The sequence below is a fragment of the Diadema antillarum genome, unplaced genomic scaffold (genome assembly GCF_040938485.1).
Source record: "Diadema antillarum isolate AM-2024a unplaced genomic scaffold, OU_Dant_1.0 seq00000014_RagTag, whole genome shotgun sequence".
Taxonomy (NCBI): domain Eukaryota; kingdom Metazoa; phylum Echinodermata; class Echinoidea; order Diadematoida; family Diadematidae; genus Diadema; species Diadema antillarum.
Genome location: NW_027271134.1, coordinates 962,679 through 987,475, shown reverse-complemented (window position 1 = coordinate 987,475; position 24,797 = coordinate 962,679). Strand labels below are relative to the sequence as shown.

The 24,797-nt window shown below is 37.3% G+C and overlaps 1 pseudogene; it reads right to left on the bottom strand.

Annotated features, from left to right (window-relative positions):
- LOC139725073 (uncharacterized) overlaps nucleotides 1-24,797 on the bottom strand; it is a 46,311-nt pseudogene that overhangs the window by 11,401 nt on the left and 10,113 nt on the right.

Below are 24,797 nucleotides of genomic sequence, written 5' to 3'. Positions count from 1 at the left end.
TATGATATATAATAGAACCTTTGACCTTGAGCATGTGCACCCAAAAGTTCACCCACTCATACATGCCAAGTTTCATTAAGATACCTCAAATGGTTTTTTAGTTACACTGTCCACAAACTTGAATTCAGACAGAAAAACGGACGGACGGACAACCTGAAAAAAAATGCCTCCGGCGACATTTCGCATCGGAGGCATGACAATAAACAAATCAAATACAGGTAAGCAAAACAATCACAGTTGACCAAACTACAAACAGACAAAATCCTCTTGCACATCTGACAAATCGGGCCATCTGACCTGATCTCATTGAATAAGAATACTCACACAAACCAAATATTGTAGTGAAGCATAAAAACCGAACAAGCTGACAAATGCAAGAAAAGAAAGAGGACCAACCTGTTGGAAGGAGTGGATCTTCTTGTTAATCTCAGCCTTCTGATGGTGCACTTCTTTGAGTTCATCCAACACCTCTAAGCGGGACAACTCCAGAGTGGAGAGACCCTCATGGACCTCCTTCTGGATCTCAGTCTTAAGGTGCTGAAGCTGAGAGTCCAGCTGAGTGTCTTGGTCCATCAATTCCTCATGAGTGTGGAGCTACAGTAGCAAAGGGGGGGGGGATGTCATGCAGCAAACGATAAGAACAGAACTTACTGGTATGAGTTTATATAATAATAAGAAAGATGTTATTTTTCATGATACACTAACATTCATTTGCACTGTCACTGAAAAGGAGAAATTAAAAAACAAGAGAAAACTCATCTTACTTTTGATAAAGAAATGCAAATGAATTGCTGTGAATAAAAAGAAATAAAATCAAGGATCTTACTAGTCAGGTGTATCATTTTTTTTTTTTTCAGATCTAAGACAGGCAATATTATTGATAGATTCAATCCACTGTTTTCCGCAAATTTCACTAAATAACTAGAAATTTCACTGTGGCGACTGGTATGCCTGTCATATCACACGGTTCTCCCATAGGTCTGGGACGTAGTACATCTTTACAAAGTGAGACGACAGTTTCACATGATTTGCAAAAAATTTAAGAGATATGTTTGAAGTTTGGCACACCCTAAAAAGTGTTGAGTATTTACATTCCTTGACCCAGGCTTCATTCAGACGGCTAATTTTTTTCAGGTTTTGGTACCCTGGGGTACCAAATAGAAATCCACAATTAGGTTTATTATAGGGCCCTACCTTGCATTTTGAAGTGATGTAATTGCCCTGTACTGTCTGGCGTTACTTTTTTTTAAAGAGGAGAGATATATCAGCCATTACTACACTGAGTCACTTGCAAGTTACAGTCATATTGGGCATTTTTGGGAGATTGGTTCTTTTGCACTCTGTCTACTTGGTGTACAAGTTATGTTTAATCTTGCTGTCCTTTTCATTTATCATTTTTATGAGTAATAGTACAAATTGGTGTGTAAAAACAAAAAAATGAAACTATTTGCCATACTTTCATACTTGCATTAGTATCACAAGGCATAAAGTGTGCACACACACACACACACACACTCACACACAAATCTCCACAAATCAAAATCTTTCATGTTCCCCCTACTCCTGTCAATGCCTACCTGCTGCTTAAGGTTGAGATATTCTTGCCTCCACAGCTGTACCTCCTTGTTCATTCTGCTGGCATGTGTAGTCTCCTCTTCCAGACTTGTTTTAAGCCTTTCAATGTCCTGCACCAATTTTCTATGTTCATCCCTGAAATCCTGTTGTTTATTTGGTTAAAAATAGAGTGAAACAATAACAATGATGCAATGTTCTGTGCCAAAAGATACACTTAACCCTTGAGGGTTTTTTTTTTCTGATGTAATAAACTCGACACACTAATTCTTAAAAACTTATTTCCACGCAAAGTGCATGCTTTCAGATGATTCTTTAGTCTTTTGTTGTGAAGTCTAAAACAATATGTTACATATGAATGATCATCATGGGGTGTTCTTCTTGAATAGACTGTTAAGCTTTCATGAAATCAGTTCCACAAGGAAATTAGTGTGAGCAAACTGTAACATAAATTTGACCTTGGTGTAACCCTTTAGTACCTTCAAGGTATGTCACAAACTGAATTGTACCTTCTTCTTTTGAGCCCTATGAACAATTAGAAATCATTGGTGTCTACACAAGATGCAATTTACCTGTTACAGTTGTAGTATCTTCTGGATAAAGAGAAGAGAGATGTAATATTGAGGCACTACATAGCCATGTGACCTATATATGTATAAGGACAACACACTTTTGTAATGACTATGCATTCCCTATCCACAAGTATCACCTACTATAATTGTGCATTTGAAAGATTATGAAAAAAGTAGTTTTTGAACAATTTCAATAGGTCCTAATGAACTTCCCTGATGCTGCAACGAACAAAAAGAAAGAGCTTAGAACACATAATATCATTCTGGAAAAGAAAAATCAATATTACAAATTACAATATTGAAAACCCATTGTGATACCTTTTGCTCAAACCTCCTTCTTGACTTGACTTGTTTTAATTCTTCATTTAGTTGTGCACACTGTAACTGCAAGTTGTCCTTTTCCTGTTTTATGGCGCAAGAAAGCATTCACAAGATATATATGGTGTAGCTTACGACAACAAGCAAGTACACGTAGCTCTTTGAGTGACAGAGGCAATGACACATAACTCTTCCAGTAAAGATCACGGGCCATGGAAGAAAAATAGCAGCAGAAGCATATTCCTGACATGAATGTGAAACATTTGCATGTGAAGCAGTCACACAGAATCAAAAGGTAAGTATGATTCAGCTTCTGTTCACTCAAACAGGTGTAATATGAACTAGTATACAAATAATGAATGTTTATGAGTGCAATGGACAGATTATTTCATGAGGTGAAAGATGAAATGATTTGATCCATTCAACTCGGCTGCACCTCGTTGAATGGATCGAACATTTCATCTTGTAACCAATGAAGTATTCTGTCCATTGCACGAATGAAAAACATTTATCATTTGTTTTATATAACGCCTAAAATAGATCATTGCCATTTGATGTTTTATTAATTTAGAAACAAGAGAGAATCTGAGATCGTGAGAGTGCTCACTGAGCGCTTTACGCTAACCCGCTGTCGCATACACACACTGCAAACGCAAGCATTTTACACGCGTAGTGTGCGGGGCTCTCAGCGAGCGTGCAATGGAGCAAATTGTATGGATCCAAAATTGCACAATAAATGGAGCTACAATTGCACGGATGATGACATCATAGTGAAATGGGCTAAATGATCAATGTCAAACAACCAATCAAATTACAAGGATCTCTTTAGGCGTTATATAAAAATATCCATTGTCATGCAGTGGAAGTGTATCCATTGGATTATTACAAAATCTCTGCCATTCAATATGACCTCCTATAAAATAGAAGAGTTATTCCATGAAATACTACCCACCAGCTGTAAAGAGTCAAAACATTTAACTACGGGTAACTTGGTAAGTTTATCAGATGAGTCCTATTCTGTGGTCATCTGTGAACTTAATGAAAAACTTGTATATCTGTGAAATCTGCTTTTGATAAGAACTTGTTTAGGGTTGAATGACTATGTATTGCAAAGGGAGATGCAGCATTCTAAGAGCTGATTAGTGACAAAAACAGGATGTTAACATCCGAGTCAGCAAGAATGAGTTTCATCCGTCTCACAGGGGTGCACAGAGTCACCGGATCAGAAGAGAGGACATCCTATAGGACATTCCCAGCTGGAGTCATGGCTTTAAAAAAAAAAAAAAAAAAAAAAAAATTGCAAAAGTATATTGACCCTTGACCTTCACCATGTGGTTTCATGTTGATAATTTTTAAAGAGATGGTACTGTTTTGGTATACATGGGGCAGCACATCTCCAACTTTGTGTGTGTGTGTGTGTGTGTGTGTGTGTGTGTGTGTGTGTGTGTGTGTGTGTGTTTGTGAAATAATGAGAAACCTCTTATGAAATATGAAAGAACATGAAATTCTAAGAGGATTTTATGGCTCATTTAATGAAAATTGGTCTTGAAATGCTGAGATATCCAAAAAAGAGATCCTAATGAAATACCACAGGACATGACTTTAATTAGGTTTTTTTTTTTTCTCTCTCTCGTAAGTCGTTTTTAGATATCTCAGTCATTTCAAAACCGATTTTCATCAAATAAACTTTCAATTCCCCTTAGAATTGTATGCTCTTTGACATTTCATAGGGTGGTTTCTAAATATTTTGCAAAACGTTAAAAGCTGAATCCTCACCTCAACCAGTAATATACTATGCCTTTAATTCATTTTTAACCTTCCTATTAGATCTACGTATGTAAAACAAAGCGATACATATTGTTGGCCCCAGCATGAACCCAGTCGCAACCAACACATGCATGATAACAGCTAGTGATACATGTACTGTCTTTTGAGTTCAGTGTTCTATACGTAATATAAGCACATGCATGCCGCTGATGCTTTTAAGCACTATTTGTAGCATCATGCTGCTCAAAATTTAGTGTGCTGCTGACAGTATGTGACCAAAATATAATTCTACCTGTTCAAATAACTCTTCTATGGGTAATGCTTTGTATTTGTCCAAAATCTGCAACCATGGCAATCAGGATCATGATTAGTAGTTTACAGAAATTCATGGATATGGAACTATTTTCATCAGTGTCAAATCCCAAGGTTACGTACTGCAAGAAGTCCCACATGCTGGCAATGTCTATTCACCAGAACAGCCTCAATTGCTCAATCATCAACAAAATCATCAACCTAAATGGTTTGTTCAAATGGTATAAATGTCTCAATTACTAATGCATATTATGCACAAACAGAAGTCTGAGGTAGGACAAAAGACGGGAATGGGCCTAACATTTTTTTAAAACAAGTATTTCACCTTGTGCCATCTGTGAAAAAGTACAGAGAGACAAAAAGAGGTTATAGAACCACGGCCACTAAACTCTCCATCCTGCAGTGCTTCCACTATGACGTACAATCTCCTCTAAATGTCTCAATACAGTGGCCCTGATAATTTACAAGCCATGAGCATTGAATGGATGTGTAACATTAACAAGCACAAACAGACACAAGTTGTGCACAGAATATATAAACTTGACAAATTCAGCACAGGTCATCAATCATTTCTGAGTTTTCTCTTCAAATCACAGATATGGTGTAGATATGTCATTCGCATATGTTTTGAAAACAACAACAACAACAACAATAGATGAACAAATTTCCCTTGCCTGGAGGTCCCTTTATGCTGTTACTGACCTCTTTGAGAGAAGCTGCATTTTTTCTTGTCTCTTCTAACTCAGTCTGTACATTCAGCTTTGTGTCTTGCTGTCTTGACATCTCACTTTCTGCAGGTGACAAAAAAATCAACCTTTCCCATTTAGAACTAAATACGGTGTAAACTTTATACTGGACATACTGCGTGTAGCAAGATGGAACTCCAAAATGATAATAGGGAATGACAATCAGTGGAGCACATATCATCACATACAATTAGTTAAGATGTGTGCACAAGCGCTGATTGTGAGAACTTATATTTGTACTCCTTCACTGGTCTAGACTTCATGTTTACAATGGTATGTAGGGCATACCTAGCACAGCCATCTCATGATTAAAATTGCAAAACACCCCTAAAAGACATCTCTACATGTCATACATGAAACTGATCAGAGCAATAATAGCATCGAATCAAAAAATGAAAAATGATGTTATAGTAGACACTGATACTTCCAAAGAATGCTCAAATTAATTATAGCAGACGTGGCATGTATTAGATCATTCCAAGAGTCAGTGATGAAGAGTGAACTTCCCCTACTGGCATTGCTGAATTGGCTTTAGACAGTGAGTGCACATAGTTTTACTGCTGTTAGTAAAAAAGTTCTCATCTGATGCCTAAGAGTCATTCACTACTTGATGCATCAGTTCTTTAACTCTAAAGGGGCTGGGGCGGAATCCGCCCCCCCCCCCCACGACGTTTCGTGCTATAATTATGTAACGCGAGAAGGCCTTGTCACGAGGCTTCTTGACTTTCTTCGTTCAAGTCTCGCGCAACTTAAGAGACCACATTTGCAACGTCTGCACATACTTTTTCAAAGCCACGCCCATTTTTGTAACGGCATGTCGCCCCAAAACAGGCACAATTTTGTGATTTTTGTGTACATTTCCTATGGAAAATGGTGCTCTGTCATGAAAGTCATAAAAACCTGATTATTTTTACAATTAATCATTTTCATTGATTGATTTTATGCTAATTATGGTAGAAAAGTGGTCAGTGACAATTTCCAATAAAAAGACAAAGAAAACAAGGAAAAGTAGAAATTAAGCAGTGCGTAATATATGTCCCCGCCGGAAGTAGCATTTTGTAGCAAAATGTACAATATAGGTCAAAATCAAGGTCAAAGGTCAAAGAAGTCAAAGGTCAAAATTCTGTGTAGAAGTTTTGAAGTGCTCACCTAGTGCCATCACATAAAGCAAACGGAATCGAAATCGGGTTAGAAATGGCAAAGGTAGCATTTTGTAGCAAAATGTACAAGAAAATGTAGGTAAAAAATCAAGGTCAAAGGTCAAAATTCTGTGTAGAAGTTTTGAAGCCCTCACCTAGTGCCATCACATAAAGCAAACAGAATATCGAAATCGGGTAAGAAATGGCGAAGGAGTAGCATTTTGTAGCAAAATGTACAATAGAGGTCAAAAATCAAGGTCAAAGGTCAAAGAAGTCAAAGGTCAAAATTCTGTGTAGAAGTTTTGAAGCCCTCACCTAGTGCCATCACATAAAGCAAACAGAATCGAAATCGGGTTAGAAATGGTGAAGGAGTAGCATTTTGTAGCCAATGTACAATATGGGTCAAAATCAAGGTCAAAGGTCAAAGAAGTCAAAGGTCAAAATTCTGTGTAGAAGTTTTGAAGCCCTCACCTAGTGCCATCACATAAAGCAAACGGAATTGAAATCGGGTAAGAAATGGCGAAGGAGTAGCATTTTGTAGCAAAATGTACAATACAGGTCAAAAATCAAGGTCAAAGGTCAAAGAAGTCAAAGGTCAAAATTCTGTGTAGAAATTTTGAAGCCCTCACCTAGTGCCATCACATAAAGCAAACGGAATCGAAATCGGGTTAGAAATGGCGAAGGAGTAGCATTTTGTAGCAAAATGTACAATATAGGTCAAAGGTCAAGGTCAAAGGTCACGACTGAAATTCTGTGTAGAAGTTTCAAAGCTCCCATGTAGTGCTATCATATAAAGCAAACAGAATCAAAATTGGCTCATAAATGACAGAGAAGTAGCAAATTGAAGATTTTGATCACACATGGACGCACACACGGATGGACACACGGACGGACACACGGACACACACACGTACGGAGCCCGTTTCATAGTCCCCTGCTCGAACTCGTTCGGCGGGGACAAAAAACAAAAGTTGAAAAACAAAGAAATACATAAGAAATTCTGAAAACAATAAAATACATAAGAATTGAAATGAGTTTTGGAAGATTTTGTGATGTACAATTGTTGAATATGCTAAAACAGATTTCGAGAGTAAAAATTAGACTCTCAATGCTTTTGATTAGACTAAAATATGATCTTGAGCTTAATTTGCATAATTAATTAATCAAAATTAGAAATTGGTTATTTCAAAAATTTTTATGACGCAATCTTGTAGATTATGATGTGGGTGTCACGCATGCCAAATTTCGTCGCGATCGCACCACCAATGGCCGTGATCTCGGGGGGGAGGGCGGAATCCGCCCCCCTCCGGTTTTAGCATAGCCAAAAAAGCCTGGCCTGATTAGGGTTAAAGCTTCAGAATTTTTTTGTTTTATATCCTTTCACAAATTTTCTGGATCTATGAATGATTTATGTACCATATTGTTCATTCAAAATACTGTAAAACAAGAAACTTTCTTTTGCATGAAACTTTTTGTGAGCCAAGATTTGCAAAAGTAAGATAAGATAAAAATGTAACAAAGTTTTTGTCTACACAGTGCATTGAATGCCAGTACAACGCTATACAATGTACTTGTATCATAATACTGCGTATCTGGTGTTGTTGTTTTTTTTTCAACTACACATGTTTAGTAGTGCACATTTAGTTTTGTTGTGCATTTTATAGTGACCAGCAGTGTGTGTTCAACACATCCCTATATTACTAGCACATGATTGGCAATTTGTGAAAGCCTCATGCTGCAAATGTCTGGTTTTACAGTACCAGTACTTTTAACAGTTTACAGAAGAGACTCTCCCTCCATTGGGAAATTTTTGTGTCTCATCTTTTTCTTCAGGATATATTCAATTATGCAAAGACTCATGGCTTATTTCATTCAATCTATATATGAGCTGAAGTTACATTCAAATGAGATAATAACCTTTCTTATTCAGACTGGATAGGCAGATTCACTTTGGGCACATCGATAAGCTGACAATTGTTTGGAGAGGGATACTTTCCAACCACATCCTCCAGGACTTTCAGTTCGAGTTGGTGACTACAAACATGCTACAATATAACAGTATACAATCTCAAGAATTAAGATTTGGAATCTGTTGTCTTTTCATGATGAACATTGTATCACATAAACATCCAAAACAAAACCACACACAAACACACACATATACACAAGCACAAAACCAAACCTGGATTAGCCCTTGAACAGTAAGGCCTTCTTCTCTTCAGCATACGTGTAGCTTAGCTTCCCTGTGATTATGCTGAAAATCTGCCATATTGGTACAGATTTTTTCTAATTCCTTGCTTAGTACAAAGATTTCAACAGCTCACCTAGCTCATGTATTCTGTCCTCCATCTCTGTAAACCTTTCCAGATCCACCTGATTCTGGTCTAATCTTGCCCTCATAGAGTTCTTCCTTTCACCCAGTCTTTCCAACTCTCTCTGTTTGGACTCCAGTTCTGCTTGCTTGCTCTCAGTTTCTATTGCAATGTTCCTCAAAATCTCAAGCAGCAATAGGAAATACAGCAAATTATTTTCAATGTGTTCATACATCATATTCATCTTCTCACCTTAAAGGGATAGTACAGTTTTGGTGGAGATGAGAATTGGGTTTTTAACTTTTTGCGAGATACAAAGAAAACACTTATGATATAGTACAGAACATACCATTTTAAGAGGAATTCAAAGTTAATTTGACGAAAATCGGGTTTGGAATGACTGAAACATCAAAAAACAAAGTAAAACAAAGCAATCGTAATAAAGTGTGGGTCCCACACTTTATTAGAATCGCTCTTTTTTGATATCTCATCCATTTCAAAACCAATTTTCATCAAATAAACGTTGAATTCCTCATAGAATTACATGCTCTTTCACATTTTATAAGAGGTTTCTCATTATCTCACCAAAAGATGTTAGAAACCTGAAATTAATTCTCAACCATAACTGTACAATACCTTTAACAGGTGTGTAAAGTCATTGAGTAAATGCCAAATCATGCAACCTGCAAGAAACGCATACTCATAAATGTATCTCAAATCAAAATGCTGATAGAATGACTATTATTTGCTGAGTGTTTTGACAAAGGATGAATGAGCATTAAACTTGGAAAGATGCGTTAAAAACATTGCATAATAGGATGATTATATGCAAAATGTGGGCTAATTAAATAGCAGTATCTAAAGCATTTTATTTTTTCAAATGCAGATATGCCCAATCCAAGTATATCTAACTGATCATTATTTTGAAATTTTTCAGCTACGAACAACATTGTGTTCTACATGCACTTTTACAGCCGAAAAATGGAATTTTCATCACTTCTTTTTATACCATCAATAAAAAATTGTGATAACATCACTAGTTTACTCATTTGCAATTTCAGATCAACTGTTCGAGAAGTATTTGGCAAATATTAGCAAAACTTCACAATTTCACAACTTGCCCCTTAAAAGGAAAGGTCTGAGATACTAGTACTCTTCAAAATGAGATTTCAGCAATATTCTTGAATTCACAAAATATCTTGTCTGCCCGTTAAAACTTTGAAGCTACAAAGATTAGTTCTTCATATGTTCAATTTTTGTTTTCATGCCAAGATTCCCCTCTTCTATCAGAATGACAATGTAGTGTCTCAATCTCCAACCAATCTTTCATCTTGGACGTATTTCCCACAATAAAATATGAACATCGCTGACTCCTGACATGATCATTGGTCTTACCTTTGCTAGTCTATTCTCCTCTTCTGTAACCTTCTTCACCAACTTCTCCAACTCCCTCTCTTTGACAACCAGCTCATTCCTCTTCTCTTCCACCTGTATCACAACCTCCTGCAAGACCTCTCCCTTTCTCCTCTTCTCATCCTCACACTTGTCAAGGGTCAAATGATGCTCCTCTAGTCTGTTGGAGAACTGGTCCAGCTGTGCAGTGAGTTGGGCTTTCTCTCTCACCAATACCTCAATCTCCTGGTGAAAGTCAAATCATCAGCAGTGGTCACAGGAATTAAGATGCCTATCAAACAGCAGTTGCTTTATGCACTGTACAAATAGAGCAATGCATCTAACTCATAGCATAACCCACTAAATCCTCTTTTCTTCTCTTTTTTGGAAGCCCCTAGCAATGGCCAACACAAGAAATGTTTTCAAATCAAAAGGTCCAAAGGAAGGACATTAGTCCAACAGAGTAAAGCACTAAACTACCTAGCTTTCATCACTACAAGATGCGATGACATGATTGTGTTGTTCATAGCTATTGATCGTATGCAAGATGGATGAATATATTAGTGTAAACAAATGCAGCAGGCACGGGAGGGTAAGATATGCACCACACATACCAAAAAAATGATTACAAAAAATAAATAAAATGAATAAAAAATTAGCAAATACTCTACCTGCTGTAGTCCAGTCTTTTGGCTCCGGGTTTCTTGGACATCAGAATTCATTTGCTTTAAATCAGATCTAGTCTCTATCAGAAAAATGATAATTTGAACTCTTCAATCAGTAATTTATTCAGCAACTCATTCCGTCACAAAGGCACCTTATCATTAATTTCTCCTTCTCCTTTATTGATTGGGCTATGTATTGGATCGTATGCACAATATTTTAGATCATTATGTCATTTTCAGTTTAAAATGCACTTAGTCCAGAAATCATTCCTCGGACCATTCAATCCATTCCTCCAAAAAATAATTATTAGTTGAATGCAGGAGTTACAGGAAAATATGTATCAATCACAATACATGTACATGTATGTACTGACTAGACATTGCTTGCAAGGCTGCGATACTGAAGACCAATGAAAACAAACATAATTGGCATTACTTCTGAATACAACACTTAGACCCCGTTTACAGTGAGTGAAAGGGCCGGGCTCGGCCACGGCCAAGCCCGGCCTTCATTTCACTGTAAACACGCGAAAGGCCAAATGCGGTACCAAAATTGGCCACGCATTTGGCCAAGCTCTGGAGGTAGAATTGGCTGCCACCGAGCCCGGCCTTTTCTCACTGTAAATGCAAACTGGGCCAAATACTGTACCAAATTGCGACCGGCGCGCTCCCAATAATAGTCTTTTGTTTACAAGCAGAGCGCCATCATGACAAAATATTGAAAGGTTTGAATTTAGCCCAGGTCGAGCCCAGCAATGTCAACGGACAGAATTGCAGGGGCGAGTACTGCAATTGAGGCCAGGCTCGGCCACGTCTCGGCCCGGGCTCAGCCCCGACCTGCACTGTAAACGGGTCTAATACTCTTTGAAGATTTAAACTCCCAGTAGCATTTGTCATAAAGCAATACTCCCTCTGAAGTATGAAGTTTTTGAGAAAAATACCAACTAGAAGCCGTACATTCTAATGTAAACCTGTAAATATCTCAAAGGGCATATTTATTTGTTCCATTATATTGTCTTATTATATTTGAATGGATTATGACATAAAATAATGTGTTTATGAATGGCACATTGAAGAGCCAAACTTTAGTTTAGTAGATCTCATCTGACAAATGCACCTTTGACCTGATGTCTTAGACTGTGAAGCTCCCTGACTACTTCTGACTTTTGCTTGGATGTGTCATTCAGGTCAACTTCTGTGGAAACTAATTCCTGGCGGACGCCATCCAGTTTGTGCTGGTTGGTGTGAAGAGATTCTGTGGTTTCTCTGTAAGTTCTGTGGAGTATTCAAATGAAAGGAAGAGCATTACTAATCGTTTATAAAAGGGTAGGCCCTGAAAAGGGCCTACCCAGTTCCCTTGAGAACGGCGAGAACATGCTTGCTGAAATGTCGGGACAGGGTAGGCCCTTTTCAGGGCCAAATACATATCCTAGAAAGAATACGCGGTGCACCGTTAAAAGCCTTCTACTAGCACAGATGTCTGTACGACATCACTTTGCAATTCATAAACGCATCATTACACTGGCTCCTTTGCATAAAATGAATATTTGTGATTGAATGCAGCATTAAAAATGCAAAACATTAAATATAACTTTCAGTCCACAGAGAGAAAGTGTTGTATTGAGGACAGCTACAGTTGATTGAAATAGTTTTCAATATCACTTGATTATAACAAAGAAATCAGAATGGATATACCCAAACCTAACTACCTCCCCCCCCCCAAGAAAAAACACAGACACAGGAAATGGAGTATAGTGTGCATGTACTACTGACTGCTATGAAAATGTCATATTTACAACAAAAGTGTGACAAATATTGACCCACACTTTGAGATGGCTGAGTTTGTCTTCTAGAGTATTGCAGTCTTGTTTCAATATGGCCTCCTCCTTCATCAGCTCTGAGATGTTACTTTCTAAGACCTTCCTCTCAGCTATCAAGGTCTCCTCTTCTAGCTTGACCTGTCTTGTTTCCTCCCTCATTAGTTCAGCATCCATTCGGCTCCTCTGGGTATCACTCTGCAGCTTCTCAAGGGAGGTCTTTTCCTGGAGGTGAGATGACAGAGTTTCAAACTCTTCTTAACATGACTTAACATCTTATTAGCATCTTACGGGAACTGCTCCCTGTTGATGCAGAGGCCATGATTTCTTTGATAGTAATCTTTAATAGTGTGAAAAGTTCTGTGTCATTTTTATTACCTCTTGCTTGAAATCTGCTACAGACATATTTTCACGGAAAATACTACCAATGTTGTGATTACTTTTCTACATAAGCTTCTTGCCTTTCAATGAATATTTTCTTTGACTTTGCTTTTGGCAACATTCTTCTCTGTGTTCCTAATCTTGTACTCAACCTCATTTCCAGGTCCTATGGGCTGTTCCAATTCATTTTGCTTCAAAAGGGCTCCATACAATTTTTTTCCCCCCACATTTGGAATGATGGTGGGTGCAGGCTTAGATTACAGAAATACATGTAAGTTAAGATGCATGGGACCAGAAAAAGAAAGTCAACTCATACATGAATGTCAACTAATGTGGAGGTATAACAAAAAAATTGGCAAAAAAAAAAGAAAAGAAAAACTTATGACTTTAGCATGGTGTTGAATTATGTGATCTGCTGACTATCGTGATTTTGACTTTTGGTACATGTATGTATGGTTTGATGCAAAAATCAATTTGCAAGATAAAGAACTACAGACACTCCTTATCAGATTACGTAATTTGCTTCTAATAGACCTGCAGTGCTTCTAGCTGGGCCTTTTCAAGTTCAGCCATCTTGGTTTGGTGCTGGACACGGAGAGCTTCCAGCTCAGTCTTCTCAATCTGAACCATCTCCAGAGTGTGCTGAAGCTCTGCCTTGTGCTTGTCAATAGCAGACTGTGTTTCCTGGAGGGAGCCTTCTGCCTCCTCACAGCGTGCATGGAGCCGCACAAGGACCTCTCGTTGCTGCTCTACAGCATCTACTGTTTCCTGCTTCTGGTGCCTCAGGCGGACTAGGTGTGCCTTGGCATCCTAGACAAAGAAAAGATATAGCATTAAAGGGATCGTATAATTTTGGTTGAAACCTAATTTCAGTTTTCTAAGTAAACATTTTTTTTTGTGAGATAATGAGAAACCTCTTATGAAATATGAAAGAGTATGTAATTCAATGAGGAATTCAACGTTTATGTGATGAAAATTGGTTTTGAACTGGCTAAGATATCCAAAACAGAGCGATTCTAATAAGTGTGGGACCCACACTTTATTACGATTGTTTTGTTTTACTTTGTTTTTGGATGTTTCATTCGAAACCCGATTTTCATCAACTAAACTTTGAATTCCTCTTAAAATGATATGCTCTGTACTGTTTCATTTTCATAAGTGTTTTCTTGGTATCTCGCAAAAAGTTAAAAGCCCAATTCTCATCTCCACCAATACTGTACCAACCCTTTAATATCAGATTTGAATACAGCATTCATTCAAAAATAAGGTCACACTGGTTACTTGCCGTTGTCTTCATGAAGAATCCGAGCAAGAACTGGGGCAGTCTAATGACCTATGCAGATACCTGCCAAATACATTTTGATGTTTCAAGGTCCCATCTATTATAAGGTAATTTCTGCTTTTGCAAGCTTTTGTCTAGTCCAAGTCCATATGTCCTCAATATGTTTTCTACGTCAATCAGCATATCCACTGGCTAGCTTTCTTTGTGCCTATTAATTGTATGTCTCATGTAGCTGTTAATGAATACTTGTGATGCAAACCTTCCGATCTCTATAATCTGTAGGACCACACTCATTGTGCAGGAATGTGGCATTGCGGCCTTATAATGGGTTGTCCTGATCTGACATTACCTATGGAGTAAATCAAATTTTGGCAGGGACAGCTGAATGGTCATAGATCATCACCTGGAAAATGAGGTACATGTACCTTGATTTTTTGCTCAGTGGCTGTAATTTCTCTTTCACCTTCCTCCAGAGCTGATACCAGTTGGTTGCGGTGCTTGTCAACCTCTGATGTCAAAGTGCGAAGGTCAGTCTGTTTTGCTCCTACCTCATGAGTGACCTGCTCCAAGCTTTGCTGTTGCTGATCAAGCTAGATGAGGAGGAGGAGGGAGAGGTTTAGGACTGACACAGCCAGAACTACAATGATGCATTTCATTTGGCAATCATATCATCCACACATTGTGTTACTGTTAAGTTAGACATTTTTGCAAGATTGATTTTTTGCCATTTTGTCAGGTCAGGTAAAATACAGTTTTAGAGTTTTGAATTTTGCAGACAGTCACAACTATGGAGAGAGCACTTCAAATAGCTCACTGGTACTACGGCGGTTAACCCTAACTAAGCCGGGCTATTAATCGGGAGATGATAGACTTGGGGGGGGGGGGGGGGGTGGGGGTGGTGTCCAGGGACCCATTTCATAAAAGATGTTAGGATGACAACTCTTGCTGGAATGGCAACTTCCCACAGCAGCGACCAATAAGGAAGCTGGATTCTTGTCGTTACCATGACAATTGTCATTCCAGAAAGAGTTGCCATCATATCAACTTTTTATGAAATGGGGCCCAGATCTCCGCTGTCAACAAGGCAATCACAATGAAAACTGGCATACACATTGCCTGTGACGTTATCTACAAAACTATAGATTTGATTTTTTTCTTATCATTTATGGTAATCAGGGATGATACTGAGGTTTGTTTAAAAAAAAATCAGAAGTCAAAATTGTCAGGTGATTTTGATACATGGTAAAAGCACAATGTGTATAGACTTGAGGAAAAACAAATCTGAAATCAGATTTAAATCTACTGAATATCGTGCCTGGCTAACTTATGCTGATTCATGCATAACATATGCATAAAATCAGACTACTTGCTATGAAACACTAAATAAAGCTTCAAAAAGGCATTTTTTGGTGTACATATTCTTTCTTGTGTTTTCATCAAATGAAAGAAAAACTAGTGTCATAAGAAAAAAAAAATTGTTAAGTTTCTTATTTTTTGTTTCTTTATATTTCTTTGTTTTTAAAATTTTTTTGAAAAATAAAATTTGACTGAAAGCAAAATTTGCATTGAAATTGCACACGAATTCACGTTTTTGTGCAATTTTTGGTTCCACATACATGTTCATATGTATGTGTAACTTTGGAACCCCATGCTCTAGCATTGCAAATTTCAAAAGATGCGAGAGACTAAAAAAAAGTTGTGAAACATCGCAGCTGTAGCTTTTTGCTATGGCGATATATCTCATGTAAAATCGAGGCACAATGCCATTCATAAACAGAGACTACCCATAAAGTATATGTTCATAAATCATTAGTAGATGAAATTTTTCCCATGTGCAGAAAAGGCTATAAAGAGGTGCTATGAATTCATATCAACAAGATTTTAATGGCACTGATCAGATGCTCAATATATATTCAATACTATACTCAATATTCATATCACAGTTGATCTCTCCTTGTCTATCATTGCATTGTTGGTAAAATTCAATTCAACCCTAAATTGTGTGCTACATCACAGGAAGCAGTAGGCAATGGTGTCAAGTCTTAATGGATGAAACCAATACTGTATTTAGATATGATTTGATCATGCACACAGTCTTTATCAATTCAGATTTTCCTTTCTCATTAGACATCATTTCATATACAATTCTTTTGAAACTCTAAACTACAAGTTAAATTGTAGGGCTAAACGTAGAATGCTTCGCTAATCATTGAGGGCCAAAAACATTGCCAAGATGAGTTGTAATCAAAAGTTGTAATGTTGAGTGATGAACTCAATTTATAAATTGATAGTGCTTGTAAATGTACCTGATCTGTTAGAGAGTCCAGCTCTCTGTGTTTGTTGGCAACCTCTCTCTCCCTGTCCCTCAGGGAAGATTCCAGCTCAGACAGCTTCTGTTCGCACAAGATTACTTCTGATCTCAACTTCATCAGCCTGAAGCAAACAAGAAAAAAGAAAAAGGAAAATAAATTGGCATGCTGACATGAGTATTTTTTAAACACATTTTTATTCAATGAAAGCAAGAGATTATTAAGCAGAGTGGTGAAGCAGTAGATGACAGGTTCAATTTCCTTTGGTTCCTTTTTCCAACATGTGTTAAAAATGTAGATCAGCAGTTGCAATCTTACAAGTTTCATTTGTACAGAGGGAGACAAAGTGAAGAAAACTCACATATCAACCTTTACCCCTCTGCTTTATAAAATCTTGCTTTCGTCTAACATGCCTTGTCTGCTTTGGACTACTTAACATAATAATGTCATAATTTCAGAGCCTTGGGCATTTGTTCCAAATTCATCGCGTCACTGTGGGCAACCAGGGATAGCCCGGTGGAAGTATTGCTACCCCAAAGCAGTAGATGACAGGTTTCATTCCTGCTGGTTCCTTTTTTCCTGACATGTTTGTAAAAATATAGACCAGCAGTTGTGCTCTTACAAATTACAATTGCACAGAGGGAGACAACGTGAAGAAAACTCACACCTCAGGTTTTTACTATAGCATACATGTACACAAATATGTCTATGTGCATGTCTGACAGCCCAGTGCCACTAAATATTGATGTAGGGCCACCAAATTTCCCAAAAGGCTGTCTTTGGTGGCCTGATGGGGCAATTAAGATTAAACATTGATTGTTATGTTTTCATGTATTTTGGGCCAATGAAATTTCAGATTTAGAGATTTTAGAATAAAAACAAAGGTAGTGTCGAGACCCTAGGCCAGTATTCAATATAACTTCTAAGACAAATTGCTTAAGTCTAAGCAATTTGTCATAGCCATCGGCTTGTCTATTAAAGAAGTAGGGCATTTTTCTTAAGTTGGGCAATAAGGCTTAGCAAACTCTTAAATTCTGCACAAGAAAATTGCAAATTGTCTAATTTCATGTATGAGCTAAAGCTGCCACCTTCCCTATATTGTTACACTAAACCCGCATGAAATTTTCCCACAACAAGCCAACATGAGACAAGTCATAGCTGTCTGCTGTCTGAAAGTTAGGGTAAATTTCCTGGACAAATGTTGATATAGAATACCAACGGGCACAATTTCAAGAATATTTGCTCAGCCAGTAAGCCAAAATCTGTCTTAAATTCTTAGCAAAATTCTTAGCTAAATGCTAGGACAAATTCTCAGCCAATTTTTATAGAATACACGCTTTGGCTATTTATAGAGGTGGGCTATAGAGGGGGACATTACCTTTATGCTTGACAATTGGCATATCATAGAAGGCTTATTCAAGTCATTTTACAATGAAATTTGTACACCTGCAGTAGAACTGTACACTCTGACTACAAGTCTAATGACCAAATGTTAATTGGCACTATGAAGCAGATACAGTATTAGCACTGGCTTCATAGTTTACACCATGCATCCTAAATGCACCAGCCACATACTGGTATCTGCATGACACACACATGTATAGTGTAAGTTATTTGTGTATTTCTTGCTGTATTGTTGGTAGAAAACACTAGATTGATAGCAAGAACTTTTTATTAAGAGTACGGTGTTAACAAGACTTGAAGAAAATACAGAAAAAAGTTCAAAAAATGGCGGTTGAGGTAGGGGTAAAGGAGAGGGAAAATTTAACCCTACATATGGAAAAAGGTTAGTATAGTAGTTTTACACTAAAATTATTATTACCATTTCTTTGACCCCCTAAAACATGGGGTTAGACACCAAAACTATTACAATAGACCAAAAAGACTGAGTAGAGCAAAAACTGTCTTTTTAAACCAAAACAGCTGCCATCTTGGATTTTTTTCAATTCTTGGCCAGGGCACCCAGGATTTCACAATTTTTTTTAAATTCTTTTTTATTTCAGAAATGGTGTCAGTAGGCACAAAGTCATTAAACTAAGGTGTGATTAGCATATTCTGAAAATGTAACCTAAAATTGACCCTCTATAGCCCACCTCTACTATTAAGAATTTTGTCTTAGCCAGAAAATCAGGAAAATGGCTCAGATTTTCTGACTTTAGCATGCTTATCTAGTTTGCTGAATACTGGCCAAGATGTCTATACCTGTGATGGGAATTTACTGACATTTTTTTAAAGTCCTTTAAATTCTGTTTTGTTATATTCTTTTTCTTAATGCTGTTTAAAATTCCAAGCACATTTGTGGCTCCTGATGGTTGTGTTCATCTTCGAGTTACATATGAGGTACAGCTAGCAGCTAAAAAAGTTGTTTACTTCTGAGTGTGGTATAGACTAAGTGTTGTGCTGGCAAGTTTTTATAAATTGACTATGAAATGAAGAATTTACTCATTGTCACTTCAAAAGTGATTATGGGTAGATCTAATTGTTACGTATTAGATATCTTCTACTTGGTCCAAACGCTGTGCATCCTGTATTTCTGGGAACATTATTGCATCAGAGAGAGAAGAAAGACAAATTACGCATCATAGCATCATCACTGATTATTCGTAAATTGGGGAATATTCCACTGGGATGTGCAAAGACACTGCTAGTGAAATGTTCTGAGAAGTAGTGATATTATAGTTATATACTATTGTATATTATATATCACACAATGTTCTTTACACAGGAAAACTTTTAACACTTTAATGAGAGGTTTGTGAGAAATTCAGAAAATATATGTGAAAAACAAGCTAACTACAAGTACTGCAAAATATTACCTGTACATGAGTAAAGTAATGTCATCTTGGTAATGGTATTCACATGAGATTTAAGATTTAGGATAATGAGATAGTGTTTAGAGCCCCTTGGTAAGTTGATTTTTGGAGAAAAAAGAACTATGATGGGAAACATGTGGCTGTACCTTGTGTTATTCTGTTCAAGTTGAGTCTCCATTCCTTTGTAGGCAGTCTCCCTAGACTTCACATGGTTCTCTATGTCTTGAGCCGCTTTCTCACTGGCCCTACATCTCTCTTCAAGTCTCTCAGCATCTTCCTCTGCCAACTTCACCTGTTCCTGGGCCTTTAATAGGTCAATTGCTGCTTCATGGGCTCGACGGTCCAATTCTTCATGCTCTTCTTTAGCCAGGGCCAAGTCTCGTTTCACCTTGTCATAATGATGCACCATCTCCCGAGCCTTAAATGACATATAGTAACCATGGTGTGATTTTAAAACCTGTCAACTGTCATGTACTGCTTGTAAAAGTCATGACCATTTCTCATCTATTGTTTGGATTATGTACCTGAAGGTAAATAAAATAAAATGACTACAGCCTAAAAAAAAATATCAATGAGCAACAACTACATACATAAAATTGATAGAGATATCTCTTGAAGCTCATGGTTTGGCAAGTACAAAATGTTTTCTGTCTTTTCAATCCAAATTGTGACTCTGCCTCATGTAAGGATTGTAACTAAAAGTCAACAATTGATATGGCATCAATGTAGGTGCATATGAAGGTGTATATCTCCCTTACCGTGCCAAGGAGGGTGTTTGCAAATTGTGGCGGAGAGATGGAGATGGGAATCCTGATAGATCTTTTGTGTGAAAAGTGTGATCATTTTGAAACATTTATACATCCCAAACACTCACTGCAACAGGGTAACCAAGAGAAAATCATTTCTCATTCCACTGTCTTAACACAAGCACAAAACAAGCCAAACAGTTATAATATGGTTGTCAACCATTACACAAGAGAAAGATAAAAAAAAATAATACAGGGAATGCAGCATGTGCAAGAGTTGTGTATACTCATATACAAATGCAACCCTTTGAACAATAACCTCACTTACTGGCATATGCAGATGATGATATTACCAAGTACAAACTTGATGAAGAGTTAACACACCTGCGTCTTTGCTACTAGGCAACTTTAAGAAATGAGTAATTTGTACCTGTCTTTGCTGTATATTCCAGAGTGAGTTAGTGGAATCATGAAGTGTGTCTACAGCAGTTTGTATTCCTGGCTGTCCTGAAAAACCCACCTTGTCCTGGGCTTCATGTAGGTTTGTCTGGCACTCCACAAGGAGTCTGTCTGCCTCCCTGAGCTCTGCCCTTCTCTTAGCCAGGGTTTGCTCCAAACACTCCACCTCATCCTCAAGGAAGCCAGTCTGATGAAGCAGCTCATCTTCATCAACTTCAAAGTCATCCTCGTCAGGGATGAACCTCCTTCTTCCCTCAAGAAACTCCCTATGACATACAGGCATATGTCACAATTTAATAATTCTCCAATTTTGACAGTCTATTAAGTTGTCCTTAAGAATACAAAGTAATACAGTTTTAACTACACAGAGGTAGAATAGAGACCTTTTACATCAGGGGGAATGGGGAAAGCATTTTAAAACTTTCAATAAAAAACAAATGAGATGAGAAAGTAAAGGTGGTTAATGAAAGATTGAATTGGAAAAAACAAACAAACAACAGTTGGGAATTTAATAGATGGTCCAGAAATCGATAAAGAGTTGAGAAAGGACAACATTGACAGTGTGCATTTGTCTCAAATGAGTGAGAATAATCCTCAAACCAGTATTTACTTCTCTTGTGCTTAAAGACAAATGCTTGACAAGTGAAAAAAAGCTTACTTACCTTCTGCTTCTCCTGTCATTCACTGCTTTGTCTATATCTCTCAGTTCTCTCAATTTAGATTCCTTCTGGTTCTGTAGGTCTCTGCCATCTTCCCTCAACCTTCGAAGCGCCCCCTGTTGTCTGGATACGGCCAAGTCAAGGGCATCCAGTTCCTCTCGTTTATCCTATATATGCAATATATTCAAAATTTTCTTACTAATACAAGACATAACAAGATATCACATTGCTCAAGGTATTTTCCAAATTTGTGGAAGCAATTATTACTTGCTGTCAATCGAAAATGGAGGCTTCTAGCATGCACACCTTTTTACTGATTTGGTAGTTCTATGAATTTTGGAATAAATGATTTCTCTCAAATATGTCATTGATGTTACACAGCAGAAGTAGTAATACTCACCATGAGATCTTGTCGCAGCCTGTGTGAGGAATTCATAGCACCAGATACATCTGATACTCTCCTTTCTCTTCTCTATTTAAACAAAGGAACATTAGAGAGATAAGGTGTACATATGTGACCGTCCAACTCAAAACCCACAAAAAGTAGGCCAAAATGGATTTCCACTTTTCTACATGATTTTAAAGAGTAAGCTCTAAACTCTAAAATTATATATAACTAGTTAAAACTGGACCATTGTAACATATTCAAAGAGTGGCTGAAATGAGAGAGTTAGGGGATGCAGTTTCATAGATAAGGGAGGGGAAAAAATGTAGACGACTGATATTCATGCGTGCTGTACAGAAGTATTGATGAAAATGCATTCTACTTCCTAGTGGAAAGCAATGCCTCTCCGGAAAAGTATGGTCCAGAAAAACTACTAATATCTGGCTTTCAGTTTTGTTTTCAGCCACCAAATTTTGATAAAAGGTAGGGAAAGGAGTACTTTTCCATGCAAGACAAACTTGACAGAATTGACTCAGTGAATCCAAATGACATCTTTTGGTCCATTACAGAGAATCCTTATCTATGAATATTTGTGAGTTTTTGAGCTGGACAGTCGCTAACACATAATTACATAAACATATACATGTGTACATATACATACATACATACACATACATACATATACGATTACACAAAAAATACATATACATATACAGTGTACATGTACATTAACAAATATTTATGATACTATATTGTAACCCAATACAATGGGTAATGAAAGCAAAGCTACATATTATCACTAAATTGAATTACAATTATCTACAGTCTTTTAACCAGTGTGTTTGATTTTCATAACCAGTCCTCCTTGGTATGAGCAGAATATTTGCAACTAATGTGAGCAGACTGTAGATCTATTGAAATGTAATGTTGTGATTATATGTATAAACATCAGGAAAACATGTCATGTACCCCACCTTCATTTTCTTAGCCTTTTCCAATTGCTTGCGCAGTCTGTCAATTTCGTCCTCCTGACCAACAGCAAACCGAGGATTGATGTAAAAAACAACAACTCATTATATGAATAAGGCTTGCAGGTACTACATGTACATCTGTAAGTACTCTAGTCTAAGGATGAAATCAAAATATTACACTGGCTACTGTGTGATGTGTAGGTATAAAATGGATTGAGAATAAATATCTCTTGCACATTTGGTTTGATGACAATTACCTCTGCACTGAAGTACGCAAAAATACAACATTCTCTCATACTGTATATGCTGAATATTTTGTGACATTTTTATTTTCACAAGTTGAGTGCTATTCGAAAATTAAAAAAATTATTACCTCTGATCACGACATGAACACATATATTTTTCCGTTCAATATTTGTACTCCACAATCACAAAAATAACGATACGTAAAATTGTCAGGAAGTCCTGATTTGTGAAAAATTAGACTCACCAAATATATGGCCTACATTGTTACAGTCTATAAAATGTCACTCTCTGTGACAATTCATGTACAACTAAGTAAAATGTTGCACTAGGTATAACATAACTTTTAATAAGGGGAAGGAGAAGGATTGTATTTACTTCTTTATCAACATTATTTGTATGATTTTTTTTTTTAATGCACATACCAATGGGAAAAATTTTGCATCGAAGACAATGTTACTTCAGCTAAACTGCACACTGGGTTGCCACCAGTATCACTATTCAGTGAAAACATGTGCAATTTTGCATTTACATAACTGTTATTCTAAGTCTGATTTTAATGAAATCTATGCTTCTGTTCACCTGATTTTAATCTGTTTATCAAGGGTCACACTTCACATGGTGAGGAATGGCAGTTTAATGTTTGGAACTAATATCATTGCTATTGTCAGAAGGCCATTACCTAACTCAATAATGAAAAAAAAAAAATCCTATACAAAATAATTTAAAATGTGACTTCACAAACAATTCAAAATAAAAAGGTGCAATATATACAGCGTATCATCACTTGTTCTTTGCTGATGTTGTAATTGTAAGTTTACTAACTTAATCAATGTATGTGAGCTCCTTAGTAGTTTGACCTCATTGCCATATTAAGCATCATCAGACAATCATATCAGACATGATCACATACCATGTTGTGGTGTTCTGGGACATTGCAAAACAGGTCTTCAGATGGTCCCTCCACTCTCCTCAATATGCCCCTCCTGGTGACTTCAATGGTATGATCCATCCCTTCATTCTGATGCACACCAGAAGTTGATGATTGATGACCTTGTAGAGGGTGCCTATACTGTCCACTAGTGGTACCTCCATCAGGCGGTTGAGCATTTGTATGAACCATTGTTGCTGTAAAGGGGTGGGATTGTACATGTGTCTGCATCGGTGGTACTTGAGGTGGGGCATGAGAGTTACTTGGATGAACCATGGGAACCTCCGCAAAGGGTGGCTGGTTTGAGGTGGTTACTTGTCCCTGGGCATTACTGGTAGGTCTCATGTAACCACCATCCCCATGTCCGCCTGCAACCCATCCACTGCCTACTTGATGCCATGTGGAAGGAAAGGTAGCTGGCTGGTACTGTGATAAGTGTGCCATAGATGGCCCGTAAGAAACACTAGGTCTCTGATTCATGTTTCCAGGATACCTAGGCGTGAAAGATGTACCATGTTGAGCAGGGATGTTAGGTGACATTGGTTGGCCTTGAGGTGCAGATGATCTGTTTCCTAGAAATCCTGCAAAAAATAATACATTAAACATTACATTTGAATCATTGTACTTGTCTTGATATCAAATGCTTAGTGTAGCCTACATGCTGACTTGCAAAAAAAAAAAAAAAAAAAAAAAATATATATATATATATATATATATATCTGTGGTTAGTTGTTCAGTGATTAATGACAGATATGCCTGTACAATGTTCTACTGTGTCTTGGTAATGGCATCTGAAATCTGATGCAAGTTGATCTGCAGCATCAAAAATATACAAGTATCAATTTAGCTCATATTTCTTATTTGTGGGAATCAAATACTATTCCCAGACCAAATGGCTCTCATATCTGTGACCTCAGTGGATTTTTATCTGCTTTTGTTTTATTAGAAAGCCTTTTATATCTTTATGTCCAGTAGAAATAAACTGGGCATACTTTTTCAAGCTACT